Here is a 12,826-nt window from a genome sequence, read left to right as displayed (position 1 = left end):
CATTGTCAGGCTGCAAATTTTCCCAACTTTTATGTTCCACTTCCCTTATAAAACCAAATGTCTTTAACAGCACCCAAGTCAATTCTTGAATGCTTTGCTGCTTAGAAGTTTCTTCCACCAGAAAACCAGCACAAAAATACTGAAAATTCCCAAAACCAGAATACTTCTTCTCATCCATAAGATCACAACTCCTCACCAGAAAAGGAACAAAACTGGATGGAGAACGAGTTGGATGAATGGACAGAAATAGGCTTCAGAAGATGGGTAATAACAAACTCCTTCAAGCTAAAGGAGCAAAGTCTAATACAATTCAAGGAAGATAAAAACCTTGACAAAAGGTTACTGGAATTATTAACTAGAATAATCAGATTAGAGAAGAACATAAATGACATGATGAACCTGAAAAATACAGCACAAGAACATCATGAAGCATACACAAGTATCAATAGTTGAATCAATCAAGAAGAAGAGAGGATATCAGATACTGAAGATCAATTTAATGAAATGAAGTGTGAAGAGAAGATTAGAGAAAAAAATGAAAAGTAACAAACAAAGCCTCTAAGAAATATGGGACTATGTGAAAAGATCAAACCTACATTTGATTGGCGTACCTGAAAATGATGGGGAGTATGGAACCAAGTTGGAAAACACTCTTCAGGATATAATCCAGGAGAACTTCCCAAGCCTAGGAAGACAGGTCAACATTCAAATTCAGGAAATATAAGCAACACCACAAAGATACTCCTGGAGAAGAGCAACTCCAAGACACATAATCATCAGGTTCTCCAAGGTTGAAATGAAGGAAAAAATGTTAAGGGTAGCCAGAGAGAAAGGCCAGGTTACCCACAAAAGGAAGCCCATCAGACTACCACAGAATTTCTCTTCAGAAAACCTACAAGCCAGAAGAGATTGGGGCCAATATTCGATATTCTTAAAGAAAAGAATTTTCAACCCAGAACTTCATATCTAGCTAAACTAAACTTTATAAGCAAAGGAGAAATAAAATCCTGTACAGACAAGTAAATGCTGAGAAATTTTGTCACCACCAGGTCTGCCTTATGAGAGTTCCTGAAGGAAACACTAAATCTGTAAAGGAAAAACTGGTACCAGCCACTGCAGAAAGATGCCAAAATGTAAAGACCATCAACACTATGAAGAAACTGCAAATAATGTGCAAAATAACCAGCTAACATCATGATGACAGGATCAAATTCACACAAAACAATATTAATCTTAAATGTAAATGGACTAAATACCCTAAAGAAAAGACACAGACTGGAAAATTGGATGAAGAGTCAAGGCCCATTGGTGTACTTTATTCAGGAGACCCATCTCATGTGCAAAGACACAAATAGACTCAAAATAAAGGGATGGAAGAAGATTTACCAAGCAAATGGAAAGGAAAAAAAAGCAAGGATTGCAATCCTAGTCTCTGATAAAGAGACTTTAAACTGACAAATATCAGAAAAGACAAATAAGGGCTTACATAATGGTAAAGGGATCAATGCAACAAGAAGAGCTCAATATCCTAAATATATATGCATCCAATACAGGAGCACCCATATTCATAAAGTAAGTTCTTAGAGACCTGCAAAGAGACTAAGACTCTCACACAAAAATAGTGGGAGACTTTAACATCCCACTATTAACATTAGGCAGATAAATGAGACAAAAAGTAACAAGGACATTCAGGACTTGAACTCAGCTCTGGACCTAGTAGACCTAATAGACATCTACAGAACTCTCCACTTCAAATCAACAGAATATGCATTCTTCTCAGCACCACATTGCACTAATTCTAAAATTCACCACATAATTGAAAGTAAAACACTCCTCGTCACGTGCAAAAGAACGGAATTCATAACAAGCTGTCTCTCAGACCACAGTGCAATCAAATTAGAACTCAGGATTAAGAAACTCACTCAAAACTGCACAACTATATGGAAACTGAACAACCTGCTCCTGAATGACTACTGGGTAAATAATTAAATGAAGGCAGAAATAAAGATATTCTTTGAAACCAATGAGAACAAAGACACAAAGTACCAGGATTTCTGGGACACATTTAAAGCAGTGTGTAGAGGGTACTTTATAGCACTAAATGCCCACAGGAGAAAGTAGGAAAGATCTGAAATCAAAAACCTAACATCACAGTTAGAATAACTAGACAAGCAAGAGCAAACAAATTCAAAAGCTAGCAGAAGACAAGAAAAAATGAAGATCAGAGCAAAACTGAATGAGATAGAGACACAAAAACCCCTTCAAAAAATCAATAAATCCAGGAACTGATTTTTAAAAAGATTAACAAAATAGATAGACCACTAGCCAAACTAATAAAGAAGAAAAGAGAGAATAATCAAATAGACACAATAAAAAATGATAAAGGAGATATCACCACCAATCCCACAGAAATACAAACTACCATCAGAGAATACTATAAACACCTCTATGCCAATAAACTAGAAAATCTAGAGAAAATGGATAAATTGCTGGACACACACACCCTCCTAAGACTAAACCAGGAAGCAGTGGAATCCCTAAATAGACCAATAACAAATTCTGAAATTGAGGCAGTAATTAATAGCCTACCAACTAAAAAAAGCCCAGGACCAGACAGATTCAAGGACTTCTACCAGAGATACAAAGAGGAGCTGGTACCATTCCGTCTGAAATGATTCCAAACAAAATAAAAAGAGGGACTCCTCTCTAATTCATTTTATGAGACCAGCATCATTCTGATGCCAAAAACAGGCAGAGAGAAAAAAAAAAAAAAAAAAAAAAAAGAAGGAAAGAAAATTTCAGACGGATTCACAGCCAAATTCTACCAATATCCCTGATGAACATCGATGCAAAAATCCTCAATAGAATACTGGGAAAATCAATCCAGCAGCACATCAAAAAGCTTATCCACCACGATAAGTTGGCTTAATCCCTGGGATACAAGGCTTGTTCAACATACGCAAATCAGTAAATGTAGTCCGTCACATAAACAGAACCAATGACAAAAACCACATGTTTATTTTGATGGATGCAGAAAAGGCCTTTGATAAAATTCAACACCTCTTCATGCTAAAATCACTGAATAAACTAGGTGTTGATGGAACATACCAAAATGATAAGAGCTATTTATGACAAACCCACAGCCAATATCATACTGAATGGGCAAAAGCAGGAAGCCTTCCCTTTGAAAACCAGCACAAGACAAGGATGCCCTCTCTCACCATTCCTATTCAACATAGTATTGGAAGTTCTGGCCAGGGCAATCAGACAAGAAAAGGAAATAAAGGGTACTCAAATAGGAAAAGAGGAAGTCAAATTGTCTGTTTGCAGATGACATGATTGTATTTTTAGAAAACCCCATTATCTCCTTAAGCTGATAAACAACTTCAACAAAGTCTCAGGATACAAAATCAATGTGCAAAAATCACAAGCATTCCTATGCACCAATCATAGACAAACAGAGAGACAAATAATCAGTGAACTCCCATTCACAATTGTTACTAAGAGAATAAAATACCTAGGAATACAACTTACAAGTGATGCAAAGGACCTTTTCAAGGACAACTACAAACCACTGCTCAAGGAAGTAAGAAAGGAAACAATCAAATGGAAAAATATTCCATGCTCATGGATAGGAAGAATCAATATCGTGAAAATGGCCATAATGCCCGAAGTAATTTATAGATTCAATGCTATTCCCATTGAGCTACCACTGACTTTCTTCACAGAATTAGAAAACCTACTTTAAATTTCATATGGAACCAAAGAAAAGCCCATATAGCCAAGACAATTGTAAGCAAAAAGAACAAAGCTGGAGGCATCACACTACTTGAGTTCAAACTATACTACAAGGCTACAGCAATCAAAACAGCACGGTACTGGTACTAAAACAGATACATAGGCCAATGAAACAGAATAGAGGACAAATAATGCCACACATCTACAACCATCTGATCTTTGGCAAACTTGACAAATAAATGGTGTTGGGAAAACTAGCTAGCCATATGCAGAAAACTGAAATTGGACCGCTTCCTTACACCTTATACAAAAATTAACTCAAAATGGCTTAAAGAATTAACTATAAAGCCTGAAATCATAAAAACCCTAGAAGAAAACCTAGGCAATACCATTCAGGACATAGGCATGTGCAAGGACTTCATGGCTAAAACACCAAAAGCAATGGCAACAAAAGCCGAAATTGACAACTGGGATCTAATTAAACTAAACAGCTTCTGAAAAGCAAAAGAAACTATCTTCAGAGTGAACAGGCAACTTATAGAATGAGAGAAAATTTTTGCAATCTATCCATCTGACAAAGGGCTAATATCTAGACTACAAGGAACTTAAACAAATTTATGGGAAAAAAAAGAACATCAAAAAGTGGGTGAAGGATATGAACAGATGTTTCTCAAAAGAAGACATGTATGCAGCCAACAAATATATGAAAAAAAAAGACTCATCATCACTGGTCATTAGAGAAAAGCAAATCAAAACCACAATGACATACCATCTCATGACAGTAGCATTGTGATCATTAAAAAGTCAGGAAACAACAGATGCTGGAGAGGATGTGGAGAAATAGGAACGCTTTTACAGTATTGGTGGGATTGTAAATTAGTCCAACCATTGTGGAAGACACTGTGCTGATTCCTCAAGAAACTAGAACTAGAAATACCATTTGACCCAGCAATCCCTATCCTGGGTACATATCCAAAAGATTGTAAATCATGCTACTCTAAAGACATATGTACATGTATGTTTATTGCAGCACTAGTCACAATAACGAAGACTTGGAAGCAACCAAATCCCCATCAATGACAGACTGGATAAAGAAGATGTGGCACATATACACCATAGAATACTATGCAGCCATGAAAAAAGAATGAGTTCATGTCCTTTGCAGGGATGTGGATGAAACTGGAAACTATCTTTCTCAGGAATCTAATACAGGAATAGGAAACCAAACATCACATGTTCCCACTCATAAGTGGGAATTGAACAATGAGAAAAAAAGGGATAGAGGGAGTGGAATATCACACACTGGGGCCTGTTGGAGGTGGCGGTCAAGGGGAGGGTAAGCATCAGGAGAAATACCTAATGCAGATGAGGGGTTGATGGTTGCACTGTGGCACATGAATACCTAGGTAACAAACCTGCACATTCTGCTTATGTATCCCAGAACTTAAAGTATAATAATAATAATAATAATAATAATAGTAATAATAATAAAGGAATTTCTTCCACCAGATACTCTAAATCATCTCTCTCAGATTCATATTTCACAGATATCTATGGCAAGGGCAAAATGCCGCCAGTCTCTTTGCTAAAATATAATAAGAGTCACCTATGCTTCAGTTCCCATCAAGTTCCTCATCCCCATCCAAGAGCACTTCAGCCTGGACCTTGTAGTCCCTATTGCTTTCAGGCTTTTGGTTAAAGCCATTCAACAAGTCTCTAGGAAGTTCCAAACTTTCCCACATTTTCCTATCTTCTAAGCCTTCCAAACTGTTCCAAACTCTGACTGTTACCCAGTTCCAAAGTCACTTTCACATTTTTGGGTATCTCTTAAGGAACACCCCACTCTACTGGTACCAATTTACTGCATTAGTCAATTTTAATGCTGCTGATAAAGACATACTGAGACTGGGAGAAAAAGAGGTTTAATGGGACTTATGGTTCTACATGGCTGGGGAGGCCTCAGAATCATGGCGGGAGGTGAAAGGCACTTCTTACATGGCAGTGGCAAGAGAAAATGAGTAAGATACAAAAGCAGAAACCCCTGATAAAACCATCAGATCTCGTGAGACTTATTCACTACCATGAGAACAGTATAGGGAAAACCACCCCCATGATTCAAATTATCTCCCACCAGGTCTCTCCCACAACATGTGGAAATTACAGGAGTACAATTCAAGATGGGATTTGGGTGGGCACACAGGCAAACATATCAACTTGATTTGATCGAAGGATGCAAAGTGTTGTTCCTGGGTGTGTCTGTGAAGGTGTAGTCAAAGGAGATAAAAATTATTTTCATTAATTATTCTATTGAAACATATTGCTAATATAATGTCTACTATATTAAAATACACTATAAAATATTCACTTAGCATGGCTTTTATGATGCTTTTAACTGTAAATTGAACTTTAGAGAAGTTTCTGAAGACATAAATCCTCAAAAATTACTAAAGTTATAACTGAATCATATGTATTAACTATTAACTACTAAAGACTTGGAATCAACCCAAATGTCCATCAGTGACAGACTGGATTAAGAAAATGTGGCACATATACACCATGGAATACTATGCAGCCATAAAAAAGGATGAGTTTGTGTCCTTTGTAGGGACATGGATGCAGCTGGAAACCACCATTCTAAGCAAACTATCACAAGAACAGAAAACCAAACACTGCATGTTCTCACTCATAGGTGGGAACTGAACAATGAGATCACTTGGACTCGGGAAGGGGAACATCACACACCGGGGCCTATCATGGGGAGGGGGGAGGGGAGAGGGATTGCAGCACACCAACATGGCACAAGTATACATATGTAACAAACCTACACGTTATGCACATGTACCCTAGAACTTAAAGTATAATAATAATAATAATAATAATAATAATAATAATAATAATAAAATTTTAAAACAAAATGATTTTCCACAACAGTCACTATTATATCATATATAGTTATTTGACCACTGAAAACCATCTGAAATAAACACAAAAGAGCTATTTGTGTAAACCATGTCATCTGAAGTTCAGCAGTGGTTGCAACAACACTTGAGCACAGAATTAGTTCTCTGGATTAATTTTACAGAGGTCCTGGGTATTACCTGGTTTGTATTTTTCTTTTCTTTTCTTTTCTTTTCTTTTCTTTTCTTATTTTCTGCTTTCCTAGTGATTCCCTGAGGTATCTGTCATCTTTTCAAAATTTTTCCTTTGCTTAAAACATCTAAAATTATGTTTTGTTGCTTGAAAGTAAGAATTCTGATTGAAATAGCAATTAAAGAGGTGTGATGGATATTTCATGTAATAAATATTGAGCTTCTCTTATTTAACAAAGACGAACTACATTGTTTCATACTTTCATAAATGAGGGTGAAGTGGTAGTTAATACCTTGACACTGGAATTATACTTCCTGGGTTCAAGTTTTGTTTCACTACTTGCTGTATGTGAAGCATTTGTCAAGCTGTTGTTATGTCTTTGTGCACCTATTTCTTCCCCTGGAAAACAGTCATAAACTTAGCATCTATCTCATGTTAATTGCATTTATTAAATGATATAACATGAATAATACTAATCATAGTGCCTGATATATGGTACTTTGCAAATATTATCTGTCCCCACTAATAGGAATTACAAAAAAGTAAGCATTGAACCTCCCTTCAGTACAGTTGTGGTCAGTTATTTCAAAGAAAGAAACTTTCAGAGTCCAGAGTGCTTACCATTACACACCACAGATTCATAAAGCAAGTCCTTAGAGACTTACAAAGAGACTTAGATTCCCATACAATAATAATGGGAGACTTCAACACCCCACTGTCAACGTTAGAGAGATCAACGAGACAGAAAGTTAACAAGGATATCCAGGAATTGAACTCAACTCTGCACCAAGTGGACCTAATAGACATCTACAGAACTCTCCACCCCAAATCATCAGATTATTCCAAAATTGACCACATAGATGGAAGTAAAGCACTCCTCAGCAAATGTAAAAGAACAGAAATTATAGCAAACTATCTCTCAGACCACAGTGCAAGCAAACTAGAATTCAGGACTAAGAAACTTAATCAAAATCGCTCAACTGCATGGAAACTGAACACCTGCTCCTGAATGACTACTGGGTACATAATAAAATGAAGGCAGAAATAAAGATGTTCTCTGAAACCAATGAGAACAAAGACACAACATACCAGAATCTCTGGGACACATTTAAAGCAGTGTGTAGAGGGAAATTTATAGCACTAAATCCCCACAAGAGAAATCAGGAAATATCTAAAATTGACACCCTAGCATCACAATTAAAAGAACTAAAGAAGCAAGAGCAAACACATTCAAAAGCTAGTAGAAGGCAAGAAATAACTAAGATCAGAGCAGAACTGAAGGAGATAGAGACACAAAAAACCCTCTAAAAAATCAATGAATCCAGGAGTTGGTTTTTTGAAAAGATCAACAAAATTGATAGCTCACTAGCAAGACTAAAAAGTAAGAAAAGGGAGAAGAATCAAATAGATGCAATAAAAAACAATAAAGGGGATATCAACACCGACCCCACAGAAATACAAACTACCATCAGAGAATACTATAAACACCTCTACGCAAATAAACTAGAAAATATAGAACAAATGGATAATTTCCTGGGCACTAACACTCTCCCAAGACTAAACGAGGAAGAAGTAGAATCCCTGAATAGACCAATAGCAGGCTCTGAAATTGAGGCAATAATTAATAGTCTACCAACCAATAAAAGTACAGGACCAGATGGATTCACAGCCGAATTCTAGCAGAGGTGCAAGGAGGAGCTGGCACTATTCCTTCTGAAACTATTCCAATCAATAGAAAAAGAGGGAATCCTCCCTAACTCATTTTATGAGGCCAACATCATCCTGATACCAAAGCCTGGCAGAGACACAACAAAAAAAGAGAATTTTAGACCAATATCCCTGATGAACATCGATGCAAAAATCCTCAATAAAATACTGGCAAACCAAACCCAGCAGCACATCGAAAAGCTTACCCACCATGATCAAATGGGTTTCATCCCTGGGATGCAAGACTGGTTCAACATATGCAAATCAATAAACGTAATCCAGCATATAAACAGAACCAAAGACAAAAACCACATAATTATCTCAATAGATGCAGAAACGGTTTTCGTCAAAATTCAACAGCCTTTCATGCTAAAAACGCTCAATAAATTTGGTGTTGATGGAACGTATCTCAAAATAATAACAGCTATTTATGACAAATCCACAGCCAATATTGTACTGAATGGGCAAAAACGGAAAGCTTTCCCTTTGAAAACTGGCACAAGACAGGGATGCCCTCTCTCACCACTCCTATTCAACATAGTGTTGGAAGTTCTGGCTAGGGCAATCAGGCAAGAGAAAGAAATCAAGGGTATTCAGTTAGGAAAAGAAGAAGTCAAATTGTCCCTGTTTGCAGATGACAAGGTTGTATATTTAGGAAACCCCATCGTCTCAGCCCCAAATGTCCTTAAGCTGATAAGCAACTTCAGCAAAGTCTCAGGATACAAAATTAATGTGCAAAAATCACAAGCATACTTATATACCAGTAACAGACAAACAGAGAGCCAAATCATGAATGAACACCCATTCACAATAGCTTCAAAGAGAATAAAATACCTAGGAATCCAACTTACAAGGGATTTAAAGGACCTCTTCAAGGAGAACTACAAACCACTACTCAGTGAAATAAAAGAGGATACAAACAAATGGAAGAACATACCATGCTCATGGATAGGAAGAATCAATATTATGAAAATGGCCATACTGCCCAAGGTAATTTATAGATTCAATGCCATCCCCATTAAGCTACCAATGAGTTTCTTCACAGAATTGGAAAAAAACTACTTTGAAGTTCATATGGAACCAAAAAAGAGCCTGCATCGCCAAGACAGCCCTAAGCCAAAAGAACAAAGCTGGAGGCATCATGCTACCTGACTTCAAACTATACTACAAGGCTACAGTAACCAAAACAGCTTGGTACTGGTACCAAAACAGAGATATAGACCAATGGAACAGAGCAGAGTCCTCAGAAATAATACCACACATCTACAGTCATCTGATCTTTGACAAACCTGACAAGAGCAAGAAAAGGGGAAAGGATTTCCTATTTAATAAATGGTGCTGGGAAAATTGGCTAGCCATAAGTAGAAAGCTGAAACTGGATCCTTTCCTTACTCCTTATATGAAAATTAATTGAAGATGGATTAAATGTTAGACCTAATACCATAAAAACCCTAGAAGAAAACCTAGGTAATACCATTCAGGACCTAGGCATGGGCAAGGACTTCATGTCTAAAACACCAAAAGCAATGGCAACAAAAGCCAAAATTGACAAATGGGATCTAATTAAACTAAAGAGCTTCTGCACAGCAAAAGAAACTACCGTCAGATTGGGAGAAAATTTTTGCAATCCACTCATCTGACAAAGGGCTAATATCCGGAACCTACAAAAAACTCAATCAAATTTACAAGTAAAAAACAAACAACCCCATCCAAAAGTGGGCAAAGAATATGAAGACACACTTCTCAAAAGAAGACATTCATACAGCCAACAGACACATGAAAAAATGCTCATCATCCCTCGTCATCAGAGAAATGCAAATCAAAACCACAATGAGATACCATCTCACACCAGTTAGAATGGCAATCATTAAAAAATCAGGAAACAACAGGTGCTGGAGAGGATGTGGAGAAATAGGAACACTTTTACACTGTTGGTGGGACTGTAAACTACTTCAACCATTTTGGAAGACAGTTTGGCGATTCCTCAAGGATCTAGAACTAGAAATACCATTTGACCCAGCCATCCCATTACTGGGTATATACCCAAAGGATTATAAATCATTCTGCTATAAAGACACATGCACACATATGTTTATTGCGGCACTATTCACAATAGCAAAGACTTGGAATCAACCCAAATGTCCATCAGTGACAGACTGGATTAAGAAAATGTGGCACATATACACCATGGAATGCTATGCAGCCAGAAAAAAGGATGAATTTGTGTACTTTGTAGGGACATGGATGTAGCTGGAAACCATCAATCTCAGCAAACTATCACAAGAACAGAAAACCAAACACTGTATGTTCTCACTCATAGGTGGGAATTGAACAATGAGATCACCTGGACACAGGAAGGGAAACATCACACACTGGGGCCTATTGTGGGGAGGGGACAGGGGATAGGGATAGCATTAGGAGATATACCTGATGTAAATGACGAGTTAATGGGTGCAGCACACGAACATGGCACATGTATACATATGTAACAAATCCGCACGTTGTGCACATGTACCCTAGATCTTAAAGTATAATAATGAAAAATAAAATAAAATAAAATAAAAATACTGGCAAACTGAATCCAGCAACAATCAAAAACCTTCTCCACCACGATCAATTCAGCTTCATTTCTGGGATGCAAAGCTGGTTCAACATACGCAAATTAATAAACACAATCCATCACATAAACAGAACCAATGACAAAAACCACATGAGTATGTCAATAATGCAGAAAAGGCCTTCAATAAAATTCAACAACCCTTCATGCTAAAAACAGTCAATAAACTAGGTGTTGATGGAATGCATCTCAAAATAATAAGAACTATTTCTGACAAACCCACAGCCAATATCATACTGAATGGGCAAAATCTGGAAGCATTTCCTTTGAAAACTTTCAAAAGATAAGGATGCTCTCTCTCACCACTTTTATTCAACATAGTATTGGAAGTTCTGGCCAGGGCAATCAGGCAAGAGAAAGAAATAAAGGGAATTCATATACGAAGAGAGGAAGTCAAATTTTCTCTGTTTGCAGGTGACATGATTGTATATTCACAAAACCCCATCATCTCAGCCCAAAATCTCCTTAAGCTGATAAGCAACTTCAGCAAATCTCAGGATACAAAATTAATGTGCAAAAATCACAAGCATTCCTATATACCAAGAATAGACAGAGAGCCAAATCATGAGTGAAGTTTCAATCACAATTGCAACAAAGAGAATAAAATGCCTAGGAACACAACTTATAAGGGATGTGAAGGACCTCTTCAAGGACAACTACAAACCACTGCTCAAGGAAATGAGAGGACACAAACAAATGGAAAAATATTCCATACTCATGGATAGGAAAAATCAACATTGTGAAAATGGCCATACTGCCCTAAGTAATTTAGAGATTCAATGCTATCCCCATCAAGCTACCATTGACTTTCTTCACAGAATTAGAAAAATCTACTTTAAATTTCATATGGAGCCAAGAAAAGAGCCTGTATAGACAAGAGAGTTCTAAGCAAAAAGAGCGAAGCTGGAGGAATCATGCTAACTGACTTTAAACTATACTACAAGGCTACAGTAATTAAAACAGCATGGTACTGGTACCAAAACAGATATATAGACCAATAGAACAGTACAGAGGCCTCAGAAATAACACTACACATCTACAACCATCTGACATTTGACAAACCTGACAAAAACAAGCAATGGGGAAAGGATGCCATATTGAATAAATGGTATTGGGAAAACTGGCTAGCCATAACCAGAAAACGGAAACTGAACTCCTCTCTACGCCTTATGCAAAAATTAACTCAAGGTGAATTAAAGACTTAAACGTAAGACCTAAAACCATAAAAACCCTGGAAGAAAACCTAGGCAACACCACTCAGCACATAGGCATGAGCAAAGACTTCATGACTAAAACACCAAAAGCAATGACAACAAAAGTAAAAATTGACAAATGGGATCTAATTAAACTAAAGAGCTTCTGCACAGCAAAATAAACTAGCATCAGAGTGAACAGGCAATCTACAGAATGGGAGAAAACTTTTGCATCTGACAAAGGGCTAATATCAAGAATCTACGAAGAACTTAAACAAATTTACAAGAAAAAAAACAAACAGTGCCACCAAAAAGTGGGCAAAGAATATGAACAGACACTTCTCAAAAGATGACATGTATGCAGCCAGCAGACACATGAAAAAATGCTCATCATCACTGATCATCAGAGAAATGCAAATCAAAACCACAATGAGATACCATCTCACACCAGTTACTGTGGTGATCATCAAAAAGTCAAGAA

Source organism: Chlorocebus sabaeus, chromosome 1, assembly GCF_047675955.1.
Source record: "Chlorocebus sabaeus isolate Y175 chromosome 1, mChlSab1.0.hap1, whole genome shotgun sequence".
NCBI classification, from domain to species: domain Eukaryota; kingdom Metazoa; phylum Chordata; class Mammalia; order Primates; family Cercopithecidae; genus Chlorocebus; species Chlorocebus sabaeus.
Note: the sequence above shows the minus strand (reverse complement) of the source record.